This window comes from Centruroides vittatus, unplaced genomic scaffold (genome assembly GCF_030686945.1).
Source record: "Centruroides vittatus isolate TY-2023 unplaced genomic scaffold, ASM3068694v2 scaffold_3315, whole genome shotgun sequence".
Lineage (NCBI taxonomy): Eukaryota > Metazoa > Arthropoda > Arachnida > Scorpiones > Buthidae > Centruroides > Centruroides vittatus.
Genome location: NW_027122703.1, coordinates 2,552,552 through 2,568,815, shown reverse-complemented (window position 1 = coordinate 2,568,815; position 16,264 = coordinate 2,552,552). Strand labels below are relative to the sequence as shown.

Genomic DNA, 16,264 nt, shown 5'->3' with positions numbered 1-16,264 from the left:
CCCAATAAAATTAATAGGCATATTTTGCCATTCTGTGCTGCATTTGAGTATTCCAGGCTGAAACAAAGGAAATGTGTCAGTCTTCCTGTAGATGTGGCTCAGTGCACAACTCTACTAAATTTCACTGTAAACTTTCTCATTTCTTTGCATTTTTGGTTTTTTTAATGATTTATGCATGCTAGACTTGTAAACATCTTGTTAAATTTGTGCCAAATTCTAGTTAAAATGCTTTTATAAGTGTATTTTTGGGATCTGGAATGGATTAATCAAATTTATGTTATTCCTTATGGAAAAAATTCATTCAGTACCCAAGCAGATTGTCATTCAAACAATCTTCTGGAACAGTTAAGTTCAAGTACCAACATAACATTGTATTTACCCTTAGTGACGAAGATATATATATATATAGTGGTACCTCGTATAACGTACTTAATCCGTTCCAGGTGCACATCTGTTAAGTGAAACGTCCGTTATACGAAACGCATTTTCCTATAGAAATACATGTTAAAACATCTAATTCGTTCCGCAGCATAAAATAACCGTACTGTATCATAAAATATTGAACATGAGATGTGTTCTTTAATTCCTCCACGTAACTCTGCGCGAGCGACATCCATTTAAAAATTCCTGCAGAATGCGTTCCTAAATTCCAGTAGGAGTGTATGCCGTCGAACGGCAAAAACAGCCGCTTGTAGCAGTAGTTTACGGTGGAAAGCAACATGGCATCCTCCATGGCTCAGATAGTTTCGTTTCCGGGTCCATTATGTAATTTTATGAATGAAAATTTAGAAATTGTGAAAGCGTGAGTTAGCGCACGCGGTGATGTAAGTGTCTTTACGAATATTTTTCGAGGCTATTTTGAATGCTCTTTCAACAAATAATCCATTTTATGGTTAAATTTTACAATTGGGACCCTTCTTTTGCCTTTAAAAGCTCATATTTTAGAATTATAGATTCCTCCATCACGATACTATCGATAGTGCGGGTGCTGCCATCTTTCTTTCTTTCACCGTCGTTCCTAAATGCCTACAAACAGCAGCGCACTCCCGTAGTAGCGGAGATGCAGAGCAACCCTATTAAAGAACGCACCCATGGAGCAGTCACCAATTATGCCGGAAAGTCCGTTGCTTGAGTCATGTAACGGCCAAACAGAAAGTCCGTTGTTCGCAGCGTCCGTTATTCGAGGCGTACGTTAAACGAGGTACCACTGTATATATTCGGTAACTATAAATATATTACTAGAACTATAAATATATATATATATATATATTACTGTGAAAGACCAATATCTGGCAAATGTCGAGATTCTCTGGTGAATGTCAGCATTCACATAGTTGTTTTGTGTATGTATGAAATATTTGCTAAATATCATTATTTCTCACTTACACTGGCAAATGTCGACATTCAGCATGCACTGATGATGAATGTTGAATTAAAATATTTTTCTACGTTAAGTCAAAAATGCAACTTTTTAATATATGATATATGTCAAAATAGGAGAAAGCTTAAGTAACAGCACATGTAAATAAACTGTTGAACCTAAGACAAACAGTATATTCTTAATCAGAAAAGAAAAATAATACCAATAATAAACTTATACGTAAATTATCTGATTAACGTCGTATTTATTGCAACAACTTAAACTGCTATGACACTTTGAATTGCACAAGAGTCCCTTGCTTTTACAACTGCATTTAGTTGTGCAGTTTAGAGAGAACAAAAGATTTGTTGATTTTGTGGCTTCTTGGCTTGATGTTTCGACCTCCACCAGAGCTTATCTGTGCTTGTCGACAAACATCGGCAATTGTTCGAAATGTATAATAATATAACCAAATATTCGGTCTTTCACCAACATATTTCGTATGTCGACATTCACTGGAGAATATTGACATTCTCTAATTTTGGTCTTTCACAGTGACACACATACATATACAAATGTTAGTGATACAAAGTATAAACTCCAACCTACATTTTTCTAGATAAATAAGATTCCATTGCAATACTAAGTAGTAGTAACCAAGACTAAATTTTTAACTTGTAAGCAGAGTTATGGTGTTGGAACCAAGCAATCAGACTTAGAGTTGGCAGAACTCCAAGTGCCCAACCTGTAAATTTTACCATTATTGAATTTTTGCCATGCTCTAAAAGAAATTAAAGAATGATCAATTTTTTTCAAAGCTAAAATGTTGGAGATAATACCAAAATATCTAGAAACGTTTTGAGATTGATTTTGCTGTAATGGCATTACTGCATAGCACCTATTGAAATTAGCATAAGTAACAGATTAAGTGCTCTTTCCTCAGTCTTTATTTTGACTCCCAATGGTTCATAGTTCATACAGTTCTTTTAATTAAATAACTTAAATTTATATGAATTCAAATTTTAATTAATGGCAAAGCAAGACATTACAAACAAAACTAAATCCCCTTTTCTTGTTTAGGTTCAATCTTCTGTTTATAGTGCTTTAGGAATTTCACCAGGATTCTATCAATCCTTACTTTGTCTCCAAATTCAACGAATAAGCTCCCTTTTAAAATGAAACATAACCTTTCCCTTCAAAAGATTGATTTCAATTCCCCATCAAATGTTTTCATGTTTTTTCTTTTCATTTTTTTCTCAACAAGTACTTCCTGCTTCTTTTATGAACATGTGTAGGCCTACTACCAAATTGTTCTAAGATAAGCAATTTGAATTTAAAGTGAAATACAGATACTGCATTCTAAATTTATTGACTTTAGTAAGTACCATAACAGAATTAAATGATTTTCTTTATGACCCTGACAGTACTTCCATTATTGGGCTGCAATTTGAAAAAATTGTAGACATAAATTCCCACCGTTGTCCCTCTTTCCTTAATCTCAAAAACAGAGTTAGTTAGATGAAAGACGAAGACAAGACATGGAAACATTAAGGGCAGGAGACTAAGTATATACAAACTTCCAATGCAAACTGGAAGTCATGTTATTTCAATTCAAAAATTTTTCCCTGAGAAGCATTAGATAGATGACTGGCACGACTCTATTGTTAAAGGAAAAGAATGATGTACAGCATAGGGCAAGCTGCTACTAATTTGAGGTGGAGAGCATATATTTTAAATTAAATAAATTAAAAAAATAGGATTAAAAATTGCAGCCTGGCATTGTGACAATTTCACAAATAATGTAAATAATTGCTCATTAATTGTGTTTAATAAATTATGATTTAAGTGAAAAATGGAGGAAGAACTAATTGAGGCCATTTTAAATTTTTAGAACAAATTTTTAAAATTAATAATAAAATTATAAATTTGTAACATGTAACCTATATCAGGATCAATAATATATATTTATATATAAAATACAGTAGGCCCATTATAATGGGGGCTACTGTATTTAATATATAAAGATAGCAAGGCCCCGGAATCAAGCACAATGCAAAACTCAGTAGTCAATTTGTATTTAAAAAGAATTTATAAAATTATATAACATGGATTTTAGTTGTGAAAAAGTCTTAAAGAGCTAATAATTGTAATTTTAAAATTTTTAATTACTCTATTTCAGCTCATTATTATTACCAAAGTACAAAAACCCTTACATAAAAAAAAGTTCATTAAATCAATAACATAACAATTTTTTTTAATTATTAAATCTTAAAGCTGGAACTAGCATATAAACATGAAAATTTATTGTTTTTCTTATTTATTCATACATAATGCATATACTTTCACATAATCAACCAAATGTAGCAAAGCAATTAATCTCCTTTATTTAGAACAATGTTTCAATTACCTAGTTATTAAAAATAAACAAATCACAGAATACCAAACAATATGCCTGTCTGATTATCTGACAGATCATTTAGCATTCATTAATAATTTGGCTATTGGATTGATGGTTGTATTTTTAAACAAATTACAGTAGAGCAGTGTTTCCCAAGCTTTTTTGTGCTATGCCCCACCTAAGCCTTTCTAAAATTCTTATGTCCCCCAACATATACGTTGAACTCTTTTGGAAGGTCTCTCGTCGTGTTCATTGAAGTTTTTCTTGCACTTAATTGCCACACTGTTTTATTGTAACCACAATAAAACCCAATCCTTTCATCAGTCTTTTGCACTTTCCAGTCATTGCCAAACGTGACCTGGACTGGAACACAACAACTCACATCTGCCCACCTCGAGGTCTGGGCAAAGAATGTCCTTTCTCCTCTTTCACCAGCCTCAGGGCCTTGTTCATCTCTTTGTTCTCAGTGGTTCCCAGAATTGTTAATCCCACCCCAAGGGAAAAGGGTTATAAAGGGAAGTTCTAGAAGGAAAAGGAAACAAAGAACAAATAAAATTAAAACTAACTTAAATCAATATTTACAATAAATATGGCATACAGCGGCTGTATGATTAACTTAAACTCTGGATGAGTTCATTTTCGAATTTCCCCCCTTAACAATCAAATTGTCCCTCTGTGGGACGTGGGCCCCATGTTGGGAAACACTGCAGTAGAGCATTGATTATCTGAAACAATTCGCAACTGGGGTTGTTCAAATAACTGATTTTTTGGATAACTGATCATTTACAAAAAATATATTAAACACAAAACTGTACTGTATATATTTTGTATCACACGTCTTATAAATACATATCTTACATAAAGTAGTACATTAAAGTAGGCCTACAGTTTAGGTTGGCAGGGACGGGGAGAATGCTGCAGAGCCAAAGCACTAGTGAAAATAAAACTCCTCTAAAAACACCGGACTATAAGCATATCTTCCATTCCAAACCTAATAACCGTGCAAAACAATTATATTTCTGGCTAACGTTTTCGGTCCCTCCACTGAGACCTTCCTCAAGCCTATATTTCTTCTTACACGATCTTTTTCAAAACGATTTTCAAACAATCGAACCTTTAAAATTTTCCGTTATGCACGTGCCACCCAATTAAATCGAAAAAATCGAACAATTCTAATTCAAAGCGTTGAAAAACTTCCGTAAAACTTCCAAATCCTAACGCTTTAATCGTATAACCAATCCTATGCTAATTAAGGCCGCTCCATCATTCCTCTAAAAGTATCTTGCCATCCCTTTTATTGCGATGCCATATACATTCTTTTTCTAACATTTTATCACTTTCACCAAACTGCCCCTCCATTACTTCGTTAAACTTCCCATTCATTCATTTATTCCGTGTCGTCTTTTTGCAACACGGCCTGCTAAGCCATCGATAACCTCATTTCATCCTTTGCGTTTATTGGCAGTGACGACTGGAACGCTTTACAAATTTCTACCTGTTCTAACCATCTAATATGTTCCGTATGAATGGTGGTGGCCAGCAATTTTGCAGCTTTAAAGTCCGGGATGATTTCCGGATCCGATGCATAAACCGTCAAGGAGGTGGTATTTCTCCCATTCTCAACGTCCTTCTGGTGTTCTCTTATTCTAACTTCCATAGCCCTTTTGGTGGATCCGATGTATACCAATTCTCTATTACATCGATTATCGGCTAACGGAATAGCGTATACCCCCGGAAGTTTGTCCTTATCCGGTCTATCCTTGTCATTCCTTAGTATTTGTATCATAGAGGGGCATCTCCTGTATGCTATGCCTAACCCTTGCCTTTTCGCAATCCTTCTATATAACTGTGCCAAGCACGGGTTGTACGAAATTGGTACGATATTCTTTTCCTTATTCCTATTCTCAGGTGGATTCTGATTGCTGGCATTTACGTAATCTTTTCTAGTTGTGGTACCAACCTGCCGTAGCCGTGCTTTTTGCCACTTCACTCAAATATTCGATTTCTTTCCGTACAGCTTCCTGGGTGGTGCTATGGGTGTGCGCCCTTTTAACTATGGACCTGAATGCCGCTCTTTTATACAGAAACGGGTCACATGAATCCGCTGTTATATAATTCTCACTGCCTGTGGTCTTCCTGTATACTTTCATGTGCAACCCGTTACTCGTTATTTGAATGTCTATGTCCAGAAAATGCACTGCTTTATTGCTGTGTTGTTCCAACTCTATAGTAAGGCCGTACCTATTGTCATTCATCTGTTGTAGGAATGAACTGACGTCCGCATCTTTCCTCCATAATATTAAGACGTCATCCACATATCTTCTATATAACAGGATGCTTTGCTGAACCTTGGAATTACTGCCTCCTCCAACTTTCTCACGACCAATTCACAAATGTCACCCGATACGACGATGCCCATGGGTACTCCCTTCCCTTGTGCGTATGTGGTTCCTCCGAATTGAAACAACGATCCATAGCAGATTAAATGCGCTAGCTCCAACACTTGATCATGCAATTCTCCATCATTCACTTGCTGGAGTAAAAAGTCCCTAATAGCACAAAAACACGGTGGTAATTCGATGGAAGGGTAAAGCGCACGGAAATCCAATACTGAGATGTGTTCTGGACTGTTTACCCCTTGATTTCCTCCACTAATTCTGCCGCGCTTGTTACTGCATACTGGTATCCTTTTAAATGGGGTGTAAGAAGGTTATGCATAGCCGTCTCTATCTTCCGAGTGGGTGCCGCTGCTTTATCCACCACCGGTCTGAGTTGTTTCCCTTGCTTGTGCACCTTTGCAAATGCAAATAGTTTGGGCGTATTCGGCGCATCTACTACGATATCCCTCATACCTAGTCTTACTGCTAGTTTGGACTTAGAGAAACATTTGACTCTCCTTTGCAGCCTTTCTGTCTCCTGGCTACTTTGTACAACACATTTCGTGTCTTTAATGTACTCCCCAAGTGCCTTATCATAAGTTTCTCTCTTCATTACCACAAATTCCTTACTCTTGTCTGCTCTAAGCATTGTAATGTCGTTCACCCGGAACCATTTCACAGATCTTCTCTTAGCCTGTACACTTGCTTCGAATCTTTGCTATTTCTAATCCTGCAGCTGGCCATCCATCTATAATATTCCTTTTGTACTTCTGTCATTCCTACTATAAGCCTCTCTAAGTCAGGAATGCATGCTCTAAGCGTATCTTCTCTACGGGATATGGGTGCATACTTCGGCCCATACCTCAGTACTCTTTGAACATATACCGGGAGGATCAAATCATCCCATACTGTGTACTTGCACTTATGCGTAACCTGATTCTCTGGTGTCTGGTGTCGCAAAATCCAATCCATCTTGTCGTTGTAATGCGATTTAAGAGAGTGGACTAGCCTATCCTGTATAATGGCAATCTTAGCATTCTCCAACTTAAGTTCTTGCGGGTTCCTCTGGAATAATTCTTCCTCTCTCTTAATCACTTTCCTTAATTCTGAATACATACTTCTTCTGGTGGTCCTTATCGCTCTATTTAAGGACATCCATTTGACCTTCTTTACCAACTGTTGGTTCGCTTGCGGTAATTTAATCCGATATATCGACATCGGGAATACCTTTAACTCTTTGCATTTGCTCAAAAATGCAAATTTTTCTCTAGCCTTGGTAAGGCTAACCACGCTGTTGCGGTAAATGTTAGTCGGCATAACCAAATACTAATAAAACTCCTCTAAAAACACCGGACTAAAAGCATATCTTCCATTCCAAACCTAATAACCAATATTTTCCATTCCAAATCTTTTAGAGGAATGATGGAGCGGCCTTAATTAGCATAGGATTGGTTATACGATTAAAGCATTAGGATTTGGAAGTTTTACAGAAGTTTTTCAACGCTTTGAATTAGAATTGTTCGATTTTTTCGATTTAATCGGGTGGCACGTGCATAACGGAAAATTTTAAAGGTTTGATTGTTCGAAAATCGTTTTGAAAAAGATCGTGTAAGAAGAATATAGGCTTGAGGAAGGTCTCAGTGGAGGGACCGAAAATGTTAGCCAGAAGTATAATTGTTTTGCACCGGTTATTAGGTTTGGAATGGAAGATACACTAGTGAAAATTTGAATTTGCTGACTGGAATCCATTCGGTTAACCGATGTTTCGGTTGATTGGTATTCAGATAATCAATGCTATACTGTACATTCCAAATGCTTTATTTTGTAGCTTTAATAATCTTTTGATCTTTTGTGATTTAAAGTGAAGCATAATTATGCTTAATAAAATTATGTTTTTATTAAGCATAATTATGCTTCACTTTAAATCAAACTGGTTGACTGTAACAATTAATAAAACAGTTCAAAAATATCAAATCTAATTTTTAAAATTTGATATTTTGAACTGCTTTATATATGATAGATTAATATGAAAGAATGTAATAATGATTTTTTTATAACAGCAGAAAATATTTATAATAAACTTTGTGCTGATTTGGAAAGGCTTGATTATCAGAAACTTGAATTACAGTTAATTCAATACAGGTATCCCTCATTTGATGCAGTTTTGCTTAACATGTGAAATTGTGACACTCCCTTTATATATACAGCAGAATTTTTAATTATGGTAAGTAAGCATTGGTTAACAACCACCTTTTCTTAACACAGATATGTTTTTCTCAGCAAATAAGGTGTTGGAAAATTTGCTATTTTTATGCTGAGGACAATTTCCATATAGAACTGTAATTTAATTACAATAGTTGTGAAATTTAACACATTATTGCTAATATGATATTGTATTCTTTGTTTAAAAAATTATTTTAAAACTTCACATTTTGTTTGCATAAAATCAAATTGAAATGCCTGCAGATAAAAGGCATATTTGGGATGGTGTATACTTTTTAAGTTTTGTAAAAGGATATAATGCTACACAAACAGTAAAAAATATTGAAAAGGTGCTCCTAAATGTCAGGATGTCAAATATGGTTTTGAAATTTCTGTTTGGGAAATTTTGAACTAAAGGATTTTTATTCTTTAGTTCAAAGATACTGGCTTAATACATATGTTGGTGGTGTGATTTATTTAACAATGTTTATTCAATATCCATTATTCACACAAATATAAGATAACATAAAAAAACAGTAAAATAAAACTTTCAAATTATTGACAGTTTACTATATTAGTTTATAAACATCATACATAAAATGAAAAAACCTGCAATCATGCATTCAAATATGAAAAATTTCTACACTACAATCTGTTTTAGAAGATGACAGCATTGTTTATATGTAAATAAAACAATATAGTATGTTTTAATTGTAATTAATAATATAAATAAAATATTGATTAAAATAAGACAACATCACAACATAAATGAGAATGCAAGTACTGTACATTACTGAAAGAAAGCAAAGCTCAGAGAGAAAAATACATGATTATTGACATAGTCCCATTCAGTTGCTTCTATAATCTGGACTAATTTAAAACAACAAAGATGGATGTGGATGTTGTTTGTTATAAACAACACCCACAAAGTCAAGACCACAAAAAAATATCAACACAAGATCAATATCTTAGACAAACAAGGAAGACAATAAGATGTGCAATTTTCAAACAATTGTTGCTGATATAATTACTAATAGATATATTAGTAATAAAATGATAAATCCAGTTTCATTATTGGGATCTAACCTGGCTAATTAATTAAATATATAAATATTATGTAATTTGGGCTAAAGATAACAATTAAGTCACCGTCTTGTATTAAAATTAATAGTTAGAATTAAGTACATTAATTTAGAATATTCTGGAAGAAGAGATTGATCTGGAGCAGGACTTAGTCTACTGGCAATCACACTATTTGAACTTCCATTCAATTTTTATTTCCACACCAATTATTTAAAGATATATGATTTTCTTTCTGTATGATTATATTGTTTTTACTAAGAAACTATTAATAGTTTTTATTTTATGCTATCTGCCAGTATGGCCTACTAGCAAACAGCATAAAACAAAAAGTAAACTTACTGATAGTGCTACATAACACTGCAGTTTATCAGTAAAAACAATTATGTATGTTCAGTCACCATACATGCATACCTTCAGTAATTTTTTTTATAAAAAGAGCACTGTATATACAATATGTTAAGTTAAAAGCTGAGTACCAGTAAAGGTTGTGAGTGTGTAGTCATCCCCAGTCAGTATGATGAGTGACTATTTTAAACTATGTAATACAATATATTGTACAAAGTGTCTCAGAATAAATTTACAATTTTAAAAATGAATAAAATGTCAATTGCAAGGCATCACTAAAGGGCAATGAGTGCATTTGTTAAAAGGTGAAAATTTGTTAGTCACAATGTTGCAATGGTCAGTTGAGGTGTCAGATTCATTATAGGGGCCTTTTTCAAGACCAACAATTCTTATGCAGTTACTAGATGTCAGTTTTGTGCATGGTTTAAATATCTGTTGTTTGAGTGATGTACCAAGCATCAATCTTATCCATTTGTAGGTGAAAAGGTTTAGGGCAAAATCCTCAGCAATAAAAATTGAAAACCAAGTCCAAGGAGAACTTAAAAAGAGAAAAAAATGTGGATGTTGTGTCAGTAACAGCTGTTCTGTGTAAACTAAGGCATTCTATGTGCAAACATGTAGTTGCTCTTAGAATCCATCATTCTGAAGAATAATGGATTCCAAGAGCAGCTACAGTTCCTCAGTTCCTCAAATTATAAAGTTAAACCTACACTTACATCCACATCAAGTCCAAATTGTGCATGAAATAACAGAGCCAGATTATGAAAAATGCAAATCTTACTGTAAGAAGTTACTCAAAGATTTTGTTTCCAATAATGGCTTAAGCAATGTTTTTTGGATCCCACTTCCATGTAAACAGAGAGATTAACAAACAAAACTGTTCATACTGGTCTCAACAACTCTAACTCTCTCAACACTCTCTAACTCTCTAACTCAACAACTCTAAAAACAACCATCAGAGACTGTTAATCAATCCTAAAGTGACAGTTTGGTGTGCAATGTCTAAGTGAAGATCTTTACTATAATCCGTCTCGAGTTGGTTCCTATGACTCGAGAATGTTCTTACGTTGGTTCGTAGAAAAGTACACCTCCACACTCAATCCAGAGAATATTTACAAGTTTAACAACATCACATACACGGTACAACAAAGTGTGGTATCTCACATGACAGCTTGTCCTTCGGGAACTATTAGACTCTGGGGAAGCCTCAGTCAGTCTGTGGAGTCGGCTCAACTATACAGCCTATCCAGTCTCCGCACTTACCCATCCCTGAGATCGTTGTCAGAGAACACTCTCTCTATGGTCAGCGGGCTGTCCAAGTGCCTGAGACTACCGTATTATCAGTCTCTTGCCCTTCTCCCCATCTCTCTCGTAATTCTTACTATTTAAAGAGTCCTTCGACGACAACTTACGATCAATCGGGGTTCTTCCTTTCCTCGGAAGCTCTCAAAAACGTCCGCTCTTCTCCCGATGAAACAGCTTCCCATAACGTCCATCCCTTGTTTACATTTTTTTTTAAGTCGACAAACATGTGGTAAACACATTGACGCCTACACACAAGTCCCATAAACAGGGATGCTACACCCTTTGTCTTTCGACCATTTACAGACACAACGTCAGGTGGGACCAATTACCAAGGTCGTGTTGCTTTTACACCTGCTCTGCCAAAAGCGTTCTTTACAGTCTATTATGGAAATTATTGGTCTATATTTCTCAAGGACAGTTGAGGTTGCCTGCTTACTATCTACAGTACACATTATTCTGAAAGGATAAGAAATTTTATCATACCAAAGCTTCATCAACATCCTGCTTACAATGCAAATACCTAGTTTTAGCAGGACAGAGCAACAGCACACTGAATGAGCAATGTTGAAGAATTTTTTCCATTTAAAGTTATTTTAAAGTTCAGTGACATACTTTAGCCTGTAATGTCACCTAACCTTACCTCTACTGTACTGTCCACCTGACCTTTTACCATACTCTTGACAATGTTTATGGCAATAGCTTTATAAAATATCATATGCAGAGATAAATTAAATTTTGTTTATTAAAGGTATTTAATATAAGCCTTGTGCAATATCAATGTACAGTACATACTACAGCTTTTTATGCTGTCAGCATTTTTATTCAAAAATCAGTGTTTTTCTACCAACATCCCAGCTATTCCCCCATACTAAAGGTTGGAGAGTATGTTTCATTAATAAAAAAATTTTTCAAATAATTATATTTAGAGCTTCATTTGTGGTACAACAGAGCTGAATAACAAGCTTCCTATATTGTTTGACTTTATTTACTAAAATTAATACCAAAAAAACCCTAAATCCAGTAAAAATAGAATGTTTAGTAACGGAATGAATGTTTTTGACAATGTACAATGGCAATCTTCACATTCTAGAATAGAATATAATTAGATAGAGCATGCCTACTATATCATGCTTAGTCTAAGACACAACTTAAATAATTGGAAAGGCTTGAAACTTATAAGGCTAGTAAGAAAGGAACCACAATTAATGTTAAATATTCTGTAATGGTGTCACATTTGAGATTTTATAGTTTTGTTTATCACCATTTTGCTATATTTATGTTTTTATTAACAATATTTGTATATAATCACTGTATTTAATTATTTTATTTTGTATTTAATATTTTTCTTGTTAATTATTTATTCCTATTTTCTATGATTTACTTGACATATTTATGCTCCTGCACACCTGATATATAAATATCCTATATAAATCTGCAATTTTTGAACATTTTAATTTCAAATATGCTTCCTGTTCTATTTATTACATTCTAAAGATGGTTGAAGATGGTTGTTGTACATGGTTGAAAATGTTCATTCCATTAATAAACATTCCATTTTTACTGTATTTAATGTTTTTTGTTATTAATTTTAGTAAATACATCCAGTTTTGGAGGGTTTTTCTTTTTCATTTTAACATGGCTATGCTGAATAAATGTTATTGGAGTTTTATTTGTTTTAAACTGTAAATTTATTTTCAGACACCCTGTATTAATGCAAGTAAGCAAAATTATTAGTGTCAACTTCTTGCACAATCCCTGGGAAAGATAAATCAACACACTAAAAACCTGGTAAATGAAAAAGGCTTTTAGTGTGTTGATTATTAGTGTCAACACACATTACAAACAGTTGTGTTTCTCGTTTCAAACATGGCATCAAAGCAAAGATAGTATGTGCTTAAAACAGTGTCATCATTTATTGTTATAAAAAACATAATTTTTGAATTACTATTATTTTTAATCTGTAAGATTAATTATACAAGTACTATATCACTTAAGTACTCATCAAAAATATGTTATACTAGCAGATAAGCCCGGCATTGCTCAGACAAAAAGTAATGATAGCAAAAATTAAGATTATAACATTATAGCCAGTCTTACCCATTTTCACAGAATGCAAGAGTTAGATCCCCGTTTCCAGACTAATTAGCGAATTTTTAGATGGATCTAAAAATATGTTCGATTTCCTGCAAAAACACAAAAAACCGCATCTGCGCCTATAAATCTTGCTGCTTTCTTTTCTATTGTTAACACGCCCATTCTTAACGCTTCCACTATTAAGGAATATACTTCTTTCATCCCCATGTGGTACCCTACTAAAACGCAGTTAAAAAAAATTGCATCTAAAATAGTACAGTATAAGCAGAGTTCTTCGGGGTAGCCTTAATCCTCTCCCTCTCCCCTGTGGGAGGAATTTTGAAAAATCCCTTCTTAGTGTCTGTTCTTGTGATATTCTGTAACTGTGTACCAAATTTCAACTTTCAACTCCTAACCATTTGGTCTCTGCACTTAATAATATTAACCCATCTCGATTATATATATAGATTGATTGTCCTTAAAACCACACTCAAACTAGACCACCTTTTAAAATTCAATAATACGACTATTATAACTTTGGATTAAAGTTATAATAAACAATTAAAGTATATTATTTGTAATTAAAATTAACCTTGGAAATCGAAAAGCTATTTTTTCATCCACATTCAGCCTTGAAAGATTACAACAGTATTTACTTGGAAAACTTAATATCATATTAAATGACCAATTCTTCCATATATAGCTGGTAAATAAATTAAAAAACAAAATAAATAATTGTTTTTCATTTAATTTTGAGTGATACTGTCATTCCATCTCTGTTTACGTCTCTTTTTTTCCCCCGATCAAACATTTTCGCTTGTTCTGAATCTAAAATAAAATTTCTAATTAAATAAATAAATAAATAAATAAATATCCAATTATTATATTATAAAAATCACTAATGGATCCAAGTGTATAAAGAATTTAACAACCTTAACAAAAAGCATACAAGCAATATCTTATTGTAAACAATTGGTTTATGAAAATTTAAGTTACATATTAAAAAATAAATAAATTTTGTGCCAAAAATTATTATTATATCATGCATGTAAAACAAAAACCAATTATATCACCCATGTAAAACAAAAATATACATTAAGTACATATATCTGAAAGCAAAAACAAAGTTTAAATTGATTATTACATATCAAACAATATAAAATTAACAAAAACAGCTGCTATTAAGAACATTACACATTTTTAAATTAAGGAAAACAATGGCACATTTTATTGGTTTGTAATATAATAATCTATACTTGCAACGCCTTGCTTAGTGATTATAATATATTTTATGTATGTAATCTATTATAAGCAATGACAACAATTCTCTGAAAACTTACGTGACTTTTTAATATAATTCTGATAACATCAATTGTGCATATTTGGAAATTTATCCAAATATTGTCTATTGGTTTACTACCGCTATACCTTCATCACTTGTCGTTTATCCTGGTCACTCTCGAGACTACTGATTGGTGAAATTGATACCACGTGACCGGTTGCATTGGATCTCGGGAATGAATTTTAACGAGATCGAGGCAGAAAAATCTATAAATCTCGAATCCAAAAGCTACCATTGGTTATAAATTTAAGCGATGTCCATATATTTCAGTAATCTGCCTGTTTTCCGTTTGCGTATTAGTTTGTCAACAGAGGGCATTATAAGCTAATCGTCGACGTTAAATTTAAATTCAGTTGTAATATAACGTGAAAATAAATCGCCTACCAGTTAGAAAAATAAATTTGAAATACTTATCGGTGGTTGTAATAAAACTATTAAGTTAAAAAATTCTAGATTTTTTTGTCTGATTTCAAAACAATCACTTGTTTTATTTTATACTAATAAATTATTATAATAATTAAATATAGTATAGCATAATTAATGTAGAGGGCGCGTTTCCTTGTCAAGGCAAGTCGATGACGTAGTTCGAATTATGTCATTGGTTTACTTAATTGCTTGACAAAGAAACGCTTCTATAGGTGAATTATATTACAGATATGAGATAAATTTTCGTTCATTTAATGCGAATACTTATAGTTACTATTTTATGACACAAGAATTTATTGGGATAATGTGTGCCAAGTGTTAATATAAAAAATAAATATATATAAGATGTGAAAGTTAATTGAATTGGTAAGTAATATTCAACATGTGTTGTGCAAGTGTACGAAGTTTTACAGTCTCATACGCACGTTTATCAGATAAAAAAAAATTATAAATGGATGACAAATTGTTCTGAAAAGAATATAAAAAATCTACGTGAATGAGTTTAAAGTAAAAAAAATATAATATAAAGAAATCAATCTATTATTACAAAAAACAATTATATTTTTTAGAGTTAATTTTGACTGCAATTCTTGGACCTTTTATAAAGTAGTAGAACACTTTTAGGATATCATAAAGTACAACATGCTAACCACACTTATACACATCTATTAATAGAATTTTCCTAGAATAAGAATGGAGCCGATGTCATCGGCCCCTTAGAGCTTCATGGGCGCCCACGCAAATTACGGTGCCCCATGTACGGTGTTAACTTCAGACATTTTTCTTCCGGGAAATTTTGAAAGAAAATATTTTCTTATAAAACATTAATTTGGAGACCTCTGTTGGGGCCCCCTGGCAATTGTCCTTTCTGCCTGTAGCATGACACGCCACTGGCCGATGTTTGTTAGTCTACATATGCGAAGGAAAATAGTGTCTTTGTTGATAATATTTATAAAACATATACTGTATTAGAAAATTATAAGATATGTTTAAATTCGGGCGTATCCGGGGGTTGCTTATGGTCAACCCTCGGTATTGAAGCAATCGGTTTTATTACTTTAAAATAAAAATATATTAACACATATAACATAATTTCAATAACAAAGTAATCCTATACAAGCAGGAAAATTTATGTAAAATACACGGTGAAAAGTGTAATGCCACAAGACTAAAGATAATTGCACATAAATTCAAACTGTAATTTCGATAATGTGAGGCCCACAATTTCCCTCAAATTTGGTTGTTATTATAGACCTGGATTATATATTACTGTTAACATTATAATTTAATTTTAATCAAGATATTATATTTTAAATTTTATATGTATTTTATATTCCTTTTTTTTTTGTTTT

General features: G+C 33.0%; 1 protein-coding gene across 3 annotated transcripts in view; it reads right to left on the bottom strand.

Moving 5' to 3' along the window:
* The window catches only part of LOC136988450 (enolase-phosphatase E1-like), a 70,673-nt gene extending 55,896 nt beyond the window's left edge, over nucleotides 1-14,777 (bottom strand). The window contains exon 1 of one of the 3 annotated variants that reach the window (XM_067286295.1): nucleotides 14,485-14,777. The gene's annotated coding sequence lies outside the window, so the exon portion shown is untranslated. The remainder of the gene's footprint in view (nucleotides 1-14,484) is intronic. The other 2 variants (XM_067286296.1, XM_067286294.1) reach the window with 2 other exon arrangements.
* Nucleotides 14,778-16,264: the final 1,487 nt, after the last annotated feature.